The sequence below is a fragment of the Etheostoma spectabile genome, chromosome 14, assembly GCF_008692095.1.
Source record: "Etheostoma spectabile isolate EspeVRDwgs_2016 chromosome 14, UIUC_Espe_1.0, whole genome shotgun sequence".
NCBI lineage: Eukaryota > Metazoa > Chordata > Actinopteri > Perciformes > Percidae > Etheostoma > Etheostoma spectabile.
Window position 1 is genome coordinate 24651556 of NC_045746.1, and position 17227 is coordinate 24668782.

At 43.3% G+C, this 17227-nt stretch overlaps 1 protein-coding gene and 1 long non-coding RNA gene across 2 annotated transcripts in view; both read right to left on the reverse strand.

Annotated features, from left to right (window-relative positions):
• LOC116701388 (chromodomain-helicase-DNA-binding protein 4-like) overlaps positions 1 to 17227 on the reverse strand; it is a gene marked incomplete in the record, with an annotated part of 79261 nt that overhangs the window by 38441 nt on the left and 23593 nt on the right.
• On the reverse strand, positions 5081 to 6513 carry LOC116701389 (uncharacterized). Its single transcript, XR_004334904.1, has 3 exons — positions 6451 to 6513; positions 5212 to 5342; positions 5081 to 5115 (listed from the first exon to the last, which is right to left on the reverse strand). It is a non-coding gene; the product is annotated as an uncharacterized LOC116701389 (long non-coding RNA).

The following is a 17227-nucleotide window of genomic DNA, read 5'->3' on the forward strand; positions in this document are numbered from 1 at the left end:
TATTTGGGTGTACAATAGCAGCCCGCGGGAAGAGAGGGGTGGTTTGCCAGCATTTCTTGAGGTCTGACGACGTTGGAGCAGGAAACCTGGGTTTCCTCCCCTTTGGTTCCGAAGCCTCAAAGGTTTCGTCAGGATGACTATAGTAGTACCTCCTGACCAACAGACGATTCACACCATTACCCTTTCGTGCGTCCCCATGGATCGTCACTCTGACGGAAGGCAACAAAAGAAAGCCGGACTCACTTCTGCAGTGGGCGAGCTTCCACTCTGAACGATGAGCTCCGTCTTGGAGGGATGTGTTTGAAGAGAGACGCGGCTTCAGCCTCCGGAGCCTGTGCGGACCCAGCATGTCGTCAGCGTCTTGAGCTGGCGTTCCTTGGGATGTCGGCGAAACCTCTCAGGAAGACCTCCGTGTTACGCAAACCGGAGCAGACACGGACAATGGAGATCTCTGGCTCAACTGTGACAGGCCGCCAGCCACGTGAAGTTTTGTGATAAACTTTAACAAACTTCACACTTGCGGTAGTATTCAACTCAAATTTTCTACAACCACAAAGTTTCTTGGAATCGTGGTGTTGATAGGAGACACACACAAATTAGAGCAGGTTGTTTCCTCTTGTTCCTTTAAGTTTCCTCTCGTTTCCCCTGTTTCTCGTTTCCGCTCATTTCCCTCGCTAACTGCCTCTCCTTGTTTCTCCTCCTCCTCTCTTCATGGCCTTCTAATGTGATAAAGAATGGGTTCCCAAATGCAGGTACAATGGCCATGCAGGAGTTCATGGTCTGCCTGTTGGAGCGAGTCTTTCAAGTAAGAATATCTCCACAACTATTTTGTAACAAACTACAACATGAGGATTTAATTTTGGCCATTTGTGTTCTATTCGCGTAATAGGCAAACAGGGGACAGAAAAGCAGAACAAGAAAGCTTTTCTGCAGAGCCAAAATGGTTTATTTGTTGATTACGGAGATATTTTTAACCCTTTACCAAATGCAAATGCCAACATGAAGTCTGGAAGGATAGTACAGCAAAGTCTGCAAGGTCATTTATTATGATTTAGAAACTCAGCATCTAAAAAAAATGATTATATGTCTCTCTAAAACAAAACCCCATACTGATCCACACATCATGGACTTAGAAAGCCCCCTGCTGCGGATTGTGGCTCTAAATAAAAATAAAAAGCTCTCCTGTATAAAAGGAATGTGTGATACAGCAGAGTCGGGCCCGCCTACTGAACCTCTCAGGTGTGAGGAAGTTGAGCAGGTGGAAAAGATCTCCAGTTGTTCTGCAGAGGGTTCCAGTCAGCAGCAGCTTGTGCTGCAGAGGGTAGTTGTTCAACACCCGAAGGAAACTAAGCGGGAGAAAAACAAAGTCTCGCTCCAGTCGAACGGCAGACGACAGCCGCCTGCACACGTCTGAATTCTTTTTGACGTGCACTGAAAAAAATGGAGACGCTCGTTTCAACCTTCAGGACTTTGTAAAAAAACTTTTACATGAAGACGAGGCATATAGAAAGGACTCAAAAGACCTTTTGTAAAGGAAAAAATTTGTCACATCCAGAAATTAAGACCATTTTTTCATTCAGATTTAATCCACAGACACATATGGAATTTAAAAAAGGGTCAAAATAAGCAATAAGGCATCTTTGGAGCGACCAATCAAACATTTAGGTTTGGAAACTCTGAAATAACGGAAGAAAGTTTGCCTCTAGAAAAAGGAATTCTTCTAAAATAACAATCTACCTAAATAAATCAAAACTTTTGACGCATTAAGTCAAAAGTTCAAATTGACACATCCTTTCAAAAATCACACAGCAATAACGTAGAAAAAACATCCTTCAGAGAGTAGAACTTCTGAATCCACCAGTCGATCCAGGCGGATAATGATTTGACTATTTTTTTGTAATTTATGTGTTGATTAAGGTAACTAACGGCTTTGTGTTGTGGATTATTACATCATCTGAACTTTTATTTAGGGACTGTTGAATTAAAGAATAACCCTAGACAGTAACCTAGATAGTTAAAGACCCTTTAACTATGTAACATACCGCACATATCCACTCTCCTTATATTTCTTTTTATATTTCTACTCTGATTTCTACTATTTGTACAACACAGAGTTTGCCCTTTGGGGATCAGTAAAGTATTCGATTAGACCAGAGATCTTCAACAGCAGGTCTGAACCCCTAGGGGTCCTCAAATCGCTGCATGGGGCTGCCAGATTTTAGCTTGAAAGAGGTATGTGTAAAGGCTTCAGGTCACTCTGATATTTGCACAGTTTATTATGCAACCACCTGTACACAGTATTTGACACAGCATATGAAGTATGTGGTCCCTGCTCGCTCTCTTGCAGTTTGGGTCCTTGGCCTAAAAAAAAACTTGAAGACCCTGCCCTAGACTTTAACTACTGGCCGTGTGTGCGTGTTACATGTGCCCGTACCTTGGACTGGTTGTTTTTCATCTGTGGCTTCGTCCACCACCAGGCAGGCCCAGTCTATGGAGCCCAGGATCGCCATGTCGATGGGTGACAGCTCGTAGGAGGTCAGCAGGACGTGAACTTGACCGACGGAGTCTTTCTGTGGCAGGAAATCGAAAGATGCGAGGAGGTAAAAAAAATGGATCCATGTCATTTATCCCTGGTGTTGGTCTTCGGGTCAAATTGACCCGTTTCAAAAGTGTTTGTTTCAGAAATAGGATTTCTTTTAACCAAATTTTTTTGGGGGTGTTTTATTTAATCTTTTAGATTTAAGGTTTCCGGGTGTTTCAATATCCGGACTAAAACCTTTGACATCTACCCTCTGTGATCCACTCACATCCTTCTGATACTGAACTATTAGTCAAAAAATTCTATTTCTACACTTTTTAACTAAAACGTATGTATAATTGATATAAATGAGGTTTGTTGACCACAATCCAAGACATAAATGTAAATCTATTTAACCCAGCTCAGATTTTTTTTAAGTGCCAAAAGCTGGAAAAGTGACAAAAAATCATTTAAATTAACAAAAACCTGAGAAAAGCAAAAAAAAAAAAAAAAGGAAGGACAAGTTCATGGTTATGGGAAGACAAACGGGGTTAATGCATTTGTTTGAGCATTTTCTATCCCTGGGAGTCTTCACCCACCTTCATCTGGAGGCTTTCTTCCCTCCGGGATGGCGTTGTCCTCGAAGGAGAACTCGTCTCTCTGATGACGGCTCTGCGTCTTTGTCTCCGACGTACGTGACCACGTACATGTCGGGGGCCCACATCTCAAACTCTCGCTCCCAGTTGATGATGGTTGGAGAGCGGAGCGCTGACCAGGAACGGCCCTTGGAGTGGCCCTGGAGGTGGGGGGGGGGACGGAAGTCAGATTGTTATTAAATCAGACACTTTATCCAAATACAACTTATCATTTACAGAAAAAGGCCATTTGATTTTACAAATCCTGAGACTGAAAGAAAATCCCGATATTCTATCCATAAATTTAACTGCCTCATTAAAACTTTACATAAAACAACATGTGGTACGAGACAGTCAATTTAGTGTGAAGCATAAAATAAATCAAATTAAGTTTAACAACACTGCAGGATCTCCTGGCAGGAAGTATTCTGGCCTCCCGCCTTTAGGGGGCGCAGCCGACACACTGATCAGCATCTGGGATGTTTACTGTTTGGAGATTGATGCGTAGATACTTCACCTGACACATGGCTATGATCCTGCTAGGCGACGCACACAAATACCTTAAGACGACAGAAGACGAAACTAACAGTCAGGAAAACTCACATTGAGCATAGCGATGGCTACGCACCACGAAGAAAATCAGAGAGACTGTCTGTGATGAAGAGGTGTTGTGTGTGTGTGTGTGTAGTGGTGTGTGTGTGTGTGTGTGTGTGGTGTGTGTGTGTGTGTGTGTGTGTGTGTGTGTGTGGTGTGTGTCTTTACAACGTTGAAATAAAGACTGAGTGTTTCAAAACACCGTCTGAATCCCCACCCCATACTCGTCGCCAGGATGGTGTCGGTACCACCTAGCCCAGAGAAACGAGCCAGTTGACCCTCGAGCTGGTAGGGTGTGCAGCGTCCCCCCCGTGCTGTCAGTACTCGGGCTGACGGTCGAACTTTATGTCGGGGGAACGGAGGAGAAGAGACGGGAACAGATTGAGAGCACAGATCAGCCACACGGACACTGGAGTCACATGCAAGGTGTGAACAGCTTTTAAAGAGTAAGCACGCAAGTATTTGTTAACCCTGTGTTGCCCTTGGGTCAATTTGACCCATTTTTCGAGTTGTTTTTGTATCAAACATAGTTTCTTTTCAAACTAAATTTCCCCAAAAATAACTACTGAGCACACTTTCATGGTGTACCCGGGTCGAAATCTGTGATAATACATAAACATAGGTCCCTTTGATCTTAACTATTTACTATACTAGAATATGACTAAAGTTACCCAAAGATTTGGCACATCTCATATACAGGAGGTGCATGACCATACATACACAACAGAAGTGTAAAACGAGTAATGGTTATAAGTTGAATAAGTTGGTATGGAAGACGTATAAGACAGAATGGGGAATCATTACAGGATGCTTCATGCTTTATAAACAGGGAACCCAAACCAGGTCAATTTTGGTCGATGGAAGACGACACAAGGGTTAATGCAAACAATGTGTCAAACCATTTCTAACTAGCTATTGTGGTGCTGCAGAGACGTCCCGGCCTACACAATCTATCCCACAGACTTGGTAAACAATCTCTGTCTGGTACAGGTCCCACGAAAAGACACACCATTAAATTTTATATTTTCATGGAAATGAGAAATTACAAAGACGGCATTCTCGCCAATCTGAATTGGATGGTATTATCTGATTGTATTCTTGATTGTAATATCGCAACATCGTTAAAATAAATCGCAATGAGGTATTTTCCTCATATCACGCAGCCCTACTTTGGATCTCAGCAACAGTTCTCAGTTGAACTGTTGGTAAGCAGTTGCTCCTGTGCGAGTCTAAAAAAGGAGGTCCAAAAATAAATAAAAACTCTGGACTACGTCCACCACGGGGTTCTCAGAGGTCTGTCGGGCCGCTTCACTCTTTCCCTTCACCTTGATCTTCTTCCCAGGTTTCCCCTCGTCTCCCATCAGCTCTCTGAAACAACACGCACGCCGAGCGGATCTTAGCAAGTAGAGGAGTATACATCTGTGTCTCTCTGCAGGTTAAAAGCTGTTCTGTGCTGTAGCTCACCTGTGGTTCCAGTACTGCACCTTGTAGGTGTCAAACTCCGGTAGGTCCATGTCGTCGGCCTCCAGTCGCCTGGGTCGTACGCCAGCTCTCTCCACTTGATCAGGTAGTGGACGTTGTTCTTCCTGTCCACACTGGAAGGCACGCAGAAAAAAAGGGAGAAAAATCTCAATTTAATCCAAGTTGTTTTCATGTGGGAAGATGATTCATGATTCGTTTTTTTGTGTTAGTTGAAAGGAAGAATCTGTAGAAATCTGCACTTAAAATGTACCAGTCATTCTTTTTTAATGGGGCTTTTTTATTCGATTTAATGTTCAATCAAAAGAATATGGAAATGATTTCCTTTTGTTATTTTACATTCAAACAATTGTTGTATTTTTTATTTTAAAAGATTATTTTTTGGGCTTTCCCCGCCTTTATCTGATTGGACAGCTAGGTGACAAAGGGGAGAGAGGGCAGGTCGGGTTCGATCCCGGACCTGCATCAGGTATAACCTCTCAGGATATGTGCTCTACCCACTGATCCAACCCAGCCAACCAATTTGTTGTTTTAAGCAAATACTGACAGGAAACAGAAATGCAGAACTGAGTTTTCTATTATCGTTCCTGCTATATTAAAACGTTCTTGCATATTTACCTCATCCTGTGCAGCCATTACATGGAGTGCTGTCCTAGTACCTTATTTAAGAGATTCATTACCCAACATTAAAATATTGCACAACAAAGTAAACATTCTTATGTATTTGAAGAGTTTTGGATAAAAGCCCAAATTACTTATGTTTTACTGATTATGTACATTCCTGGGATATAGTACACTCAGAACAGTTAGTAGAAGAGCTTTCTTCTTTCATCTTTAAAACGTGTGTGTGTGTTGTGGGATGGGCAATATATCAGTATCGATATTGCATATGAGACTAGATATGGTCTTTGATTTGGATATATCGTACATATGGTGAGTGTTGTCTTGTCCTGGTTTTACAGGCTACATTACAGTGAAGTGATGTATTTTCTGAACTCACCAGACTGTCTAGAGCTCTTTATTTACCTTTACCCACAAAGTCATAAAATCATTTCTGGTGATTATCATAAATCTTACTGTGTAATAACATTTTGTTAAAGCACCAAAACTCAACCATACAATATCGTCGCATCATTGACATGAGGTATATGGTCAAGAATATCGTGGTATGGATTTCCTCTATGTCCCCAGCCCTGTGTGTTGTTTAAGTGTGTGTGCGCTGACCTGTGGTTGATGATGCGGTGCATCATTAGCCACCATCTTGATTCCAAAGCGGAGGTATTTCTCCTCCAGCGGGCATACATGGGGTTCTTGTTCTTCCTCTTAACGATTGTCCTCCTCTCCTTCGCCAAAGTCGATGGGCGGCGGATCATCCATGTCGTTTTCCTCTGGTAGTTTCTGAACATCACCTGACAGCTGAGCTCGAGCTAGAGGGGGGGGGGGGGGGGGGGGGGGGGGGAGGGACGAAGGTTAGAACAGGGATACAAACAAGGTCACTACAGTGTGTTTGTTTATGTGTGTGCTCCACACACCTGGAGCTCCGTGGACCCAGGAGCAATGCCAGTACGACATGTTGACCACTTGGCGAAGAACTCCCTCTCCGGCGCCCTGCCAGCGGGCGGGGTCGGGGAGTCGGCGGAAGGTCCCGGAGGGCGGGGGGAGGGTGTGGGTGGAGGAGCTTCGCCCACCGCCAGTCAGGATCTTTTGGACTTTCCCTTTCATTGCGGACACTACAGAAAAAAAATAGAGAGAAAAAATAACCCAACATAAAATTATGGGTAAATTTACCCTTTCTTTCAAAATTGGCACCATGCTCACTACATTCTGGCGTGACTTTAATGACATTTTGACAAAGCTCACGGATTTCACTTCCCATTAGATCACAATCTGCTTGTTAGGGGCTTTACCATTACATTTAGCAGCTTCCAAAAGTAGTTTCTTACAACGGCCGTGCAATGGCAGGAAATGCATAGCCATCATGGGCAAGTTGAATTCCCATGGTCCATATAAGTGAATTCACCAAAAAGGTAAATATACTCTTAGAATGAAACTAACATATTGCTGAGTTTGGCAGCTATATGGATACCTTGCTGGACTCAGCAGACCTAATTGAATTGATACAATAGAAATGGACGATATATATTTACAATGCATCTCTTAACTTTTTCCTCTTTTATTTTTTATACACCCATTACTTTGGAGTTGGATCTTCCTTAGTTTGTAGTGGGTGGGTCAGGGAAGGATTTGGAGTGTGTGTCTTTCCTTAAATAGAAAATATTCAAGTAGAAGGAAAGAAATGGCATCACGCGACAGTGCCAATAAAAGGTGCGAGACTTGGCCTCGGGTGTCTCCAACGCAATAACAACTGTCGTTACAACCCAAGGAGCACTGAACAAAGGAGGGCCTCGATCATCTGACAAAACCCCACAGAGGTTAGACAGCTTGGTTCCCCACCGTTCAGTCAGAAACTGAAGAATTCTCTCAGATGAAAATCCTCAAGCAACTTTAACCAAGTCCAGTTGGCCTTAAAAAAAAAAGTTTTAAAACCATCCGGGATATCTATGACCTGGATGACTGAAACAATACAGATTTTTCACATCAATCCCCGGCCCTTTGGCCCTGAGGGTCTGCAGGCGACTCACCGTGCAGCGGGGGCAGATCCACTCCCCGTTGGGATCTCCGGAGCGGCGGGTTGAGGCGGTGGAGTGTGGTACGACGAGGGCAGAGTCGCAGCAGAGCAGCTCTCCCCGTCTTTACACACTCTGCAAAACTCCATGTGGAGGTCGTCCTCCTCATCTCTCTGGTCTCGCCGATGTCCTCCTCGCCTTCTGACACTCCTCCCTGGCCTCCCATTGGATGCCCTCCTTCATGGGATTGAAAGGAAAAGCTCGTAAAAAACAAAGTTCCTGTTCTGTTTAAGACGCTTTATCATATTATTTGGAGACCATTTGAGACGCTCGGGCTGCCGAATCTTCTACACCTGCAGAAGTCCCTTCTCCAGAAATACTTGATCAAGTCTGTTGTAGTTTCAGGATTGGGCGGAGAAACTAGGACCCTGTTTTTACTTGGTTTAAAAAGAAATGTGTCTTGATGCGATCAGGTCAAGAGGTTGACAGTTAAGTAGAAGTGTCAACAGCCACCAGATGCATTGTGATCCGATAACAACCCGTCGCTGGGACGCATTTGACCACACATCTTTGTGTATAAACGCAAAGTGTTGCTGAGGAGACAAGTCGTCCATGCGGGACATGGTGGCTGGTTTTTATTTTATAACTGTCATTGGTTTGCCCGATGAAAGGAGATTGAATTCTGCAACAAACAAAAAAAAAAAACGCCAAAAAAGTCGATTACACTGCAGTTGATTTGAGAAGTGTCTCTTCCCCCCCCCCCCCCCCTTGACTTGGAAATGTTTAACACAAAAGATAATTTGTAGGTATTCCTTGAAGAGTGTCAGAGATGAGAGCATATGCATGTTGCTTACACAGTGTGGCAGCTCCAGGTGCCCTCGGGGCTTTCTCCATATCGGGGTCCAGGCAGACCATGTGGTACGCTTGGGACAGGTGTCACACAGGATGATCTCTCCACCACCTGCTGGCAAACCTCGCGTAGTCTGGTGGTCGTCTCATATCCGTCACCTTCCTCGGCTTCTGATTAAGCGAGAAAAATAAAAAGTTTTTTTTTTTTTTTTTTTTATTAAAAACACTCCGAACATCTCGCATCTAACCCGAGACACAGGGTGTGCTATGTGCGGGGGACCAGGCTCAGCATTTGAGACTTTTCCCTTGTTGTTGATGTTGTTGTGAGTGGAAACCCACTCAGTGAGTCATTTTTCCCCCTTCACAACCACCTTTTATAGCCGGGTTATTAGCTCAGTTGTAGTAGCAGGCACACATATATAAATATATACTATAGAAAGGTGTATTCCTCGACGCAGAAGGTCAAGGGTTCAGTCCGACCTGGACATTTTCTCTCTCTCTCTCTCAAAAATCTTTAAAAAAACCACTTTCCAATCAACACCAACAGTATATTTTGACAGTGAAACGCTTAAATTACAGTCTTTTAGCGGGTTAAATCCGTCTTTATTGCTCGGTCTTCAATATTTTGGTTAAAACGTATTAAACCAGGTTAAATGAACTAAAACTCACAAAAACAAGTTTGCACATTTTTCAAGTTTTAGTATTTCTTAATGATCTATTGCCAAAATACACACAAAGTAATGATGTTTCTTTCCAAGAGTCAGATTTCAAGGGTTATATGTTTCACCTTAGGACCTCAGACTTAACAAAACACACAACTGTCGTTAAAATGATATCCACAGTAAGAATCTCAATTCATCTGGGTGTGGTAGGGACAACCCAGACCAGACACAAGATGTCGTCTTTCTAAATATAATATAATTCAGCTGACTCACAGTGACTCATATGTGTGTGCACACACACATACACCACCTCTGTTGTCGTGCATTCACAGTCTTTTATGCTTCACCGGCACGCAGTATTACCGGGGGTGTTAATCCGCTAACTGGGGGCTTGTATCTGCAGCCGTCCACACCTCAACAGGTAGAGCTCTGACTTGTCACATGAGCATTGAAACGAGCAGGGTAACGGGTTCATCTCCCGCGGGTACACAAAAACAGATTGTGTATTTATGTCACCGTAAGAGGAGCAGAGCAAGAAAGGAAACTGGAAGAAATTAAAAAAAAAAAAAAGAGAATCGTGGAAAAGACAAGAGCATGCCACACGTACCTTCTTTTTCTGGGTTTGCTCTTGGACGGTTCTTTTTGCTGCGGCTGCTGCGGTGTTTGATCCCTCGGAGCAGAGACGCTGTCATGCTGCCGTCCTCAAAGTCACTGTCCACTTAGGCTCGTCCTCCTCGCTCTGCGCAACAGGAGAGACAGCGGCGTGTACAAAAAGAGTTTAAGTGCAACTAAAGATACATTTCATTGTCGATTAATCTGTGAATAGTGCCTTGATTAGTTGTTGGGCTGTGAAATGACAGAAATGGTGAAATGTCAATCAGTGTTTCCCAAAGCACTACAAGTTGTCTTCAAATCTTGTCTTTATCCACGACTCAAAAAATTCAGTTAACTGTCACCGGGAATGCCCTGGGACGCGATCCTATGTCCCAGTGTATTGTTTGTGAGTGTGGTTTGAGTAAAACTGTCAGAGGAGTAAGAAACCAGCAAATATTCAATTTAAACAGCAGGAATGAGAGATTTTAACTTTTGTTTCTTAACCTGTGTGTGTCTTCCTGTCAACCTGAAAAAAGTTATGCTTTTCTGACATTTTTTTCACTTTTTTAATGTTGTGTGTGCTTGTTTGATGTTTTTTCCCCCCCAAGTTATTTGATATTTCTAATGTTGACATTTTTAGCTTATTTCATAGGGCCATTTTCTTTAATAAAAAAAAACTGAAAATGGGTTACATTTGACCGAGGACAACATAGGGTTAAAAAAAAAAAAACTACTAAACGATACTCCATTATCAAAATAGTTGGCGATTAATCAATTGTTGACGAATAATCGATTCATCCTTGCAGCTCTAAAAACGGTAGAAAGCATCTCAACTGTACAGTGGTTTGCAGGAAGCGAGAGACAGAGAGGCGGATCGTACCGATGAGCGTTTCGCTTGCTTGAAGCCCCCAGTTTGATTTTGAGAGGTGCCACTTCTTGGTCTTGGCGTTATTCTTCTTGTCTTGTGGTTTGGGTGTGGGTTTGGACTTCTTGCGGGCGTTGGGACCTGAAAAATTGAATGAAGATCAGCCAGAAATCAACAAATCGATGGAAATAACCCCAAACTCTCTTAAATGTCCGATATAAGGATGTGATGCAACCCAGCTTTGAAATTCAGGTCGTGGAATTTATTTGACAATTTTCTTCATTTAGCCTAATTTGCATGTTGAAGGTTTGGGCTTGACACTCTTTAATTCGCCCACAAAGCTCTGATTGGTTGGCTGTGTATCCAATCGGGGAAATCATGACAATCAACCGCCTCCTCCAACTGTACCTTTGCCTTCCTTTGTCTTGGCCTTGGTATCGGGGTGGAGGGGGCAGCTCAGGCTCTACCGGAGCTGCCGGGGCAACGGGAGCCGGGGGACCTCGCCACCATGGTGTCGACCGCCGCGGTACGTTGGCGGTGGCAGGGCTTCGTTGGCCGCGCGCGGCTCTCTCAGGGGTTGTTGGTGTGAACTCGGCCACTTGGCGCCCAGAACATCATCATCTGGACACGGGATCTTGGGGTTTTGGCTGCGATGAGGGGCCTGGGGGGAGGGGAAACGCACATTTAAAATACAAGTCTGATGGACCAGACATGATAGCAGAGGATATTGACATATTTTGCGGTTTGCACGATTACAGCACATCAACATCAGTTCAATTTAGTCCAAATCTGGTCATAAGAGTAGGAAAAAGAACTAGGTGCAACACAGGATATTTATTACTAGTCTTGAATCGCCAGATCTTCTCTCTGTGGAGGAAAAAATGTGCTCTGGTTTGGCATTCTTTAAACCAATCACAATCGTCGGGGCGGTGCCAAGTGTCGTACATAGGACACAGTTAAAAACTCAGACTGGAAAGATAGTCTAGATAGCGGTCTGGGTTCACCTGCAGAGATCTGAGGAGCAGTTGAAGTGGAAGGTGACGGACTTCCAGCCACTAATCTCCAGAAAAGGCAACATTCACATTCTTACACAGTCTCTGTGGTTCCGTTAAATACCTTGGATTTTTCCAGCCCATTGGGAGCTTGTAAGTGCAAATGAGTTTAAAAAAAAAGGATTCTAACCTGACGAATTGCTGAAGGCCTTGTAGTTGGTCAGAGAGCGGTAGTCCTCCTCGGTGAAGACGTGGTCGATGTCCTCCATAGCCCCAGTCGTCAAGCAGCTGCGAGACGACTTCGGCTCCTACGGGAAAACCAACAATAAACTGCATTAACATCAGAGGGACAACTGGAAACGCACTCTTTAAGATTTATAGAACATGACGACTGCACGACAGATTTAAAAATAAGATAAAAAATAGACTGAACACTGGTAAATATCCATTGTATGTTTATCTGTGCGGTTACTAATCACACCAGCAGGTAAAAAAAATCATCATATGCAGATAAAAATAATGAAACGGAGGATTTGGGTATTGGCCATTCTTTAACTTAGAAACGGTTGTCCTTAAAGGTTTATGGGAGCCAGTCATGTAAGTAAAACAGAGAATACAGTCCACAAAAATGTGACATAACATAGCGTAACGAACAAAACCTGTAGGTTAACAACCACGAAAATAGACCCTTGGTTTCGACAGCTCTGTCGAACTATTTAACCAACTAGTAACTTCTGATAACATTACACGGCCACCACAGCACGCTGTAAGATGCAGTGTCACAGTGCAAACATCTCGGGCTGAACAACACTTCCTTTTAGATTACGGAATAGTGTTTTTTTTTTTTTAAAGTCTATAAAATGGTGAAAAAGTCGCTTTGTCCCAACTCAAAGATATCAGTAACTGTACAGAGGAGAGAAGAACTAAAAAAGAATATTTTTCACAATGAGATTCTTGATAAATAATCATCAGTAATGTGGATTAAATGACTAAATGGGTGGAGGCAAATAATAGAACAGCTACAGTCTGGTAAGATCATAAAATGACATCACTTTACTGTAATGCAGCCTTTAAACAAGGAAAAGACACAACTTATGCCATATTACGATATTTAAAATCTAAGACAATATCAAGTATACCATGATATCGATATATTGCCAGCCCTACTAGAAAATTTCATATTTAACAAGCGGAATCAGAGATGTTTTTCTGTGCGCTTTAACTCAGTGAGTGAGGTGTTTTCAATACTAATTGATCAGCTGATTAGGTGACAACAGTGTGGAGGAAAACCTGGTTTAGCAGACAAGCCCCAACATGTGCAAAGCTGCTATGCCCATAACTCATATGCGCTAAAGTCGGGCCCTATGAAACTATATATGTCGTTTTTATATGTACATTCAGTGATTCTGTCCATGTTTTGTGCATCACGGGAATCATTAGGCCCAAATAAAGAAACATAACTGTGTCAAGTGTCTTTCTGAACATTGTTGCTGTTCACAATAAAACCCGTTTTACATCAGAAGATGCTGCCAGATGATTACAGCACCGACATGATCACGCACCGGTGTGGGAAACACGTGGGACCCAACTGTGGCTTTTCTTTTTGGATCTGGGGCAATTCTAAAGTCTAAAACTGCACAGTTCACATGAGAGTTCTTTTTATTTAAATAACAACGTTGTTATTAAAATAATTCCCTACCTCCTACACCTTTGTTCCCTCCTTGTGGTCAGCAACAAACCATTATTTACCTCACCATGTAAACTATTATCAGACCCAGATATCGGAAGCATAGGCTTTCCACATCAATTGAATTCACCTGGATTTAATGGTTGTTTTGGTTAATTCTGAAATGTTTCAAGACTCCACCGGCCCACGTTTGCGGGGTTATGGGTTTAAGAGGGGGCGGAAAATCAGAAACCAGACTAATGCAACAAAAATGAATTTGATAAGTCCCATGGAGTCCCTGCCCACTCTGACCACTGGTTTAAAAGATAATTAAACGAAAAGACAGGTACATCACTGATGGTTAACAAAAATCTCATTGTGGCATATTTGTGAAAGCACCATTAGTCAACACTACAATATTGTTGCGATATCGAGGTATTTGGTCAAAAATATCGTGATATTAGATTTCCCATATCGCCAGCCCTACCAAGGCATCTTTATTCTTTCTTCCTCTTTAGCATCTTTTTTTGGGGATGTAACCTCCTAAATGAGCACGACATGTACTCTAAACTTCGACCAAAATGCCAACTTTGGCACTTGTATTAAAGCAGCAAAGGCTGAAATATTAACTGCTTATATGTAAATCTGCGATTATGTTCTTGATTAATAATTGGTCATACATATAAAGAGAAGAGTGAAAAGCTTAAGATCACATCTTTAATAGCTAAAAAAAAAATCTTGGAAACGTCAAAATCGATAAAAATAAAAAACACTAACTAATCAGCTGAACAACACACACACACACCACACACACACACAACACAAAGGAGAGATGTTAGAGTGGGGGGGCTGCCAGCTGAACCAGCACCCGCAGCAGTTGGGGGGGTACGGTGTCTTGCTCAGAGCACCTGGCAGTGCCACACACACCCCACACACACGTTTGAGGGCCTCCTTTATAAAAATGTTCAACCATTTATTATTTTCACTATATCCGGGTCTAAAACATTGGTAAAAACCTGCAGCTGATGATATCTGTGGAAACTATGACTGTTGGGTCCTTGTAAATTCGGGAGTGTGGTCTAGACCTGCTCTATCTGTAAAGTTCTCGAGACACTCTTGTTTGAATTGATACTGTAATAAAATGAATTGAAAATTGAATTAAATTAAATTAAATGAACAACACTCAAAAAGCTCACGGACAAAACTACTCGGACAAGTCGACCGGGAACCAACTACAACACTAGATCTGAGAAAAGTCTTTTAGTTGGTTGGATCTCACAATGATTTGACATTAATTCGACTTAGGTGCGCCCAAAACCAGCTTACATCTGCTGAATTTTGCACGATGATGCTGTGTTTAGACGTTTTACTGGACTTTTACTTTTTTTTTTTTCCCCACCAGTCCAAGAAGCATACTGGAGACATTTCGCTGTTTTGAAAAACCTGCTTCGTCAGAGCATAGGCCCGAGTACTCCACCATGTTGACATATTTACTTCTGACTCACAGTGATCAGATGCTACCAAAGTGACTCAGTTTGTTTTTTAAAAAAAAGCCGTGCCCTCGAAAACATGTTCAGCTGGGGGGTTTTTTGGGGGTGGAATGAGAATTTGGTCGGACAATCGCATTATCGCTAACTGAAAGAAGCCATTAGCCCGAGAGGAAACACAAAAAGTCCCATTTATGCTTCTGCGTATATCAACGCTGCGGGTACGTGGAGATACGGACCGGACCCTACCCGTAGCCGACATGCACCTCTCAAAAATCATGGCGTGGTTTGGTGCCGTTGAATTTCCACCTAATTTCCAGGTTTCCTTCTCCATGAACAACATGACATCAAGAAGAGAGTTAAGCTTTCCTGCTCACAGTATCCGTCAGAAAGCACAGGGGAGACTTACCCTGTCAGTGTCTCACACCCACACACACACTCTCCATCCATCCACCACACACACCCACCACCCCAACCCACACACTCCCACCCACCCACACACCCCCTCCACACCTACCACACAAACACACACACTACCCATACACACACACACACATCCACACTCTCCACATCCAACACACACCCACCCCACCCACCCACCACCACCCACTCCACCACACCCTCACACAAACTCCCCCCACACACACTACCATCCCATCCACACACCCACACGCTACACACAAAACACACACAAAACAAAACACATAAACACACAAACACCATCCATCATCCATCCAACAACAAACCCATCCAAACAACACACCACACACACACCCCACACACACCCACACACACAACACAACAAACACACACACACACCACACACACACACACAACCCAACAACACACACACACACACACACCACACAACCACACACACACCACACCACACACACACACAACACACAACACACACACACACCACACACACCACACACACCCCACATTCTCTTAAAGAGATCGGAGCACGGGTATAAACCTCAGACACTTCACTGAAACCTTATTTTTGCCCCTCAAACGCCCGCTGGTGTTCCTCACCGAGAAGTCGTCGTCATCGTCGTCGTCGTTTCCTCCGGCTCGTCTTCTTCTTGGAGTGCTCCTTTCGGCGCCGGAGTGCTCCTCTTCTCTCTTTGCCGCTGGCTCTCTTTTCTTCTTGCGTCCGGGTGTAGTCGTGCCCCGGTCAGAGTGCTGGGCGAGGACCCGTCCTCCGCCTCCTCCCACCTTGCCCACGTCCATGGCCTCCGGAGAGTGATGGGGAGCTCCTGGAACAAGGAGAGCAAAGACGGGAGTTAGCAAACCGAGACCAGTATGCTCTAGAACAGGGATTCCCAAAGGGGGGGGGGGGGGGGTCGCGAGCCAGAGGGGGGGGGGGTCGCAAGTCGATTTCCAGAAATAAAATAAAATGTTAAAACGATTAAATAGCATACGTTAGCCGTGATTTTAACACAAGATAAAACTAGTGGCTAAATTTAAAATAAAACCAAGCAAATAAATGAAAAGGGAACAGCTCTTTTGACTTCACGCCTATAGTGCGTGCGTGGTTGCACGCAATGTTATATACGTTCTAGTGGGGGGGGGGGGGGGGTCGCAAGCACTGCACCGTTACTTTGGGGGGTCGTGGGCTGAAAGTTTTGGGAACCCCTGCTCCAGAATAATGGGAACGGGACAGGGAAGCAGGTTTCTCGCTGAAAGTCGACTAGCTTATCTTAAATAAGCAAATAAATACGGCAAGATAGTTATTAATGTCACCTTTTTAAAATTACTTTTTTCATATCCCAGGGGGAAAAAAAACACACACACACACACAAAACAACACAGTATGTTATATTCAGAATTTGAATTAAACTTAACTACATTTACTGTTGTCCTACCATGACAATTCACCCTGTTTTATAAATAGCAAATTTGACATTGACATTTTGCCCACATAAGATCAAAATCTGCAGTTATGCTTTCATTGTGCGAAGATTTGACGCATCCTATTTTCTCAATGTCCAAGTTGATGTATTTAAACATGATTCGTTAGTCCAAAAAAACAACAACAACGACGGTATTTAGTTCACTGGGATAAAAAACAGAAAAGAGCAGGACGTCATAAACAGCATTTTCTGCCATTTTTGAATGAAAAATTACTTACTTTAATGATTAGTTGATTATCAAAATAGCTCCAACTATTTGTTGCAGGTCTACTATCCCTTAGATTTAGAGCGTCACACACACACACACACACACACACACACACACACACACACACACACA